We start from the raw sequence: 2,717 nt of genomic DNA on the forward strand, positions 1-2,717 counted from the left end.
CAATTCAAAGATGCCAAATCCATATTTCATGCTAATCCAAGCCTCATACCATTATGCGTCAACCCCATCTATATTGACAATAAGTATTAATGTGGACCACAAAATACCTTAAATGATCACCTTCAACAGTAGCCTTCAACATATCATATGATCAATACTCATAATTCGATTATAAAAATTTCATGATTAAAATTTCAAGTTAGTGCATGTTTGTACATGATAAACTCTACAAAATTCCTTAAAAAGAATGTTGAGTCAAGGAAATTTTCAAATGAATTATCTACAATTAAAATTAATAGATGTCTCCAATTAAATTGTGGAAAATGTTAAACTAATCTCACGCACAGAAATATTTTTCTTTGAAATACATTGCGCGACCTTTCATTAATTGAATAAAGCTATTAAAATAGTCATACAAAACAGAATAAAAATTCTTACGTACAAAAATATAAAAACTAAACAATGGAAAAATATCCCTAACCCCTGAAACTAACAAAATAAAAACTTACACTTTTAACCCTTTTTTTAAATTTAAGTTTATTTAACAAAACTCTCCCATAAACTTAATTTTTTTTCTTCCTCTATCCCGATCAACTTTCTTAATTCCTAAAACGATGTTGGCAGCTTTAAATTCTTCATCTTCTGTATCTGTCAACAGGCATATTACATGTATCTCATCAGTGGAGTTATAAATGTCATTTAGACTTCGAAATTTTGGCCATGATCTATTTGAACTCTATATTTCTTGTATATGTATATGAAACTATGATTGTTTACATCTCACTGTCTATTGGAAACAAAAATGGACTGTTTGGGAGGTTGAGGTGTTGATAGATTTCTTCATCAAGGAAATTGTCTTATGTTTGTATGGATTTGGCATGTAGTGGAAAGCAGAAAGATTCTTCTGGTGGCTAAAGATTGAAGTGATCATTTGAAACTTTTGTCTCATCAAAGGAGAAACGAAAATGAGGTAAGCTGGATAAAGATTTTGAGGAAAACTACAATTGTGCAAGGCTTCTCATCTCATTTTCCAAGGCTCGTTCTTGCTCTTACAACTGCCTCCTAAAAGATCTATGGTTCCCCAAACTTCTTGGAGTTCAGTTAAGTTTAAAATCCGTATCCACACAGTGTGGTGAATAACAAATCGTGTGCTCAAGTCTATCTGTGAACTTCCTTTCATCAATCTTTTCTTTCTCTCGGTAAGGTTTCACAAGAACTCGAGAAACCCGAACATAATGAGGATTCCCTTTATCCAAAACAGTTTTGACAATTTCTGAATGAGCAAATGTCACAAATCCAAACATCCTTCTCTGCTGGTTTGGAATTCTAACATCTGCAACAGGCCCAAATGTGTTGAAGTAGTTTGAGACATCATCCTCTGTGAAAGTACTATCAGTCAGGAATGTTAGATATATTTGTCAAGAAACACTGATATTTCAAAAAAACTTTTCCTTCTTCATTTGTGTGGGAGCATCTTCTGCCAGAGTCACTGACTGTTCCCCGTGAGGTCTCACCACTATTAGCTCAATACTATTTTTCAGCAAGAAGCTTTGTCAAACTATATCCAGACTTACCTTGTCTTTGGCTTTCACTTAAATAACCATCTGTTTGCAATACCTTCTTATATCTATCATAGTACGACATTGGTAGAGAAGCAACCGATATTTCATCATCCCTTGATCTTAGAAGATCAATAATTTCTTTCTCTAGTTGTGCTAGTGACCCTGGGGAAATCACCTCATCCTCACCACTAGCATCACTTCCATAAATCTGAGATAAATTCTCAGGGGAACTTGCCCATGATAAAATCTGCAATTATTTCCATGTTTGCAGAATTCTTTGTTGAAATAGTGACAAACTTTCATTGGATATTCATAAAACCTTTTCCCAACTTTGCCACCAAATTGGCAGCAGAAGCATCTCTATAGTAATCGTTGGCAACCCCTACAGTCCCAGTCTTTATAACATCTATACGATTCTTTAAACTGCACAATTATGTCTGCTTCTGAAGCTCAATGACATAATCCATGTAGTTCATTGCCATAAAGTCTGGATTGATATTGCCAGTAGGTTGTGGATCCCAATAGAGAGGGGGAACTTGAACGTTTGGTGTAGTAGGAGTTCTAGGGGACATTATTGCTAAATGGTTATAACCTTGTTGAGGGTTGACCATATATGAAATTGGAAGCATATCTGGTTTCGCAGACAATCTTAGAAGCTCCCTTTTGGCTTGAAATGCCACTTCACAGATGTAATAATCGGGGTACGAAGCCAATTTTGCCATTTTTAGTTCTCCATGGTCTTGTAGAAGGAGATAACCAATCATATTTCTAGCATGCTCTGGCTCAAATTTATGAATTTTATCAAAGACAATCCTTGTATAGTGAGAAATATCCACAACTCTTATATTGTCACCATAAAAAAAGCAAGAGATAAACAGTGCAACAAATGTTTAAAAAATGGAACTTTTTCATATATTGCTCATTCCATCAACCTTAATCATTGTACTAGGAACTTCACGTACAATCAGAGAGGTGTATAATCCTAATCCAAAAGAAAAATAGATAAATGGTTTTCGAAAAGGCTCATAATCCAAAGAGTGACAAAGACACCATATATCGATCTCTTTTCTCTTTTTCAAAATCAACTCTAGTGACCTCTGCATAGTCTGATGCAATGTCTGATTCTCATCATCCGCAGTTCATTGTACCCGTCCT

General features: G+C 34.7%; 1 pseudogene; it reads right to left on the reverse strand.

Moving 5' to 3' along the window:
• Positions 1 to 1,097: 1,097 nt before the first annotated feature.
• LOC106776808 lies at positions 1,098 to 2,284 on the reverse strand (annotated as a pseudogene).
• Positions 2,285 to 2,717: the final 433 nt, after the last annotated feature.

This window comes from Vigna radiata, chromosome 11, assembly GCF_000741045.1.
Source record: "Vigna radiata var. radiata cultivar VC1973A chromosome 11, Vradiata_ver6, whole genome shotgun sequence".
In the NCBI taxonomy this organism is placed as follows: domain Eukaryota; kingdom Viridiplantae; phylum Streptophyta; class Magnoliopsida; order Fabales; family Fabaceae; genus Vigna; species Vigna radiata.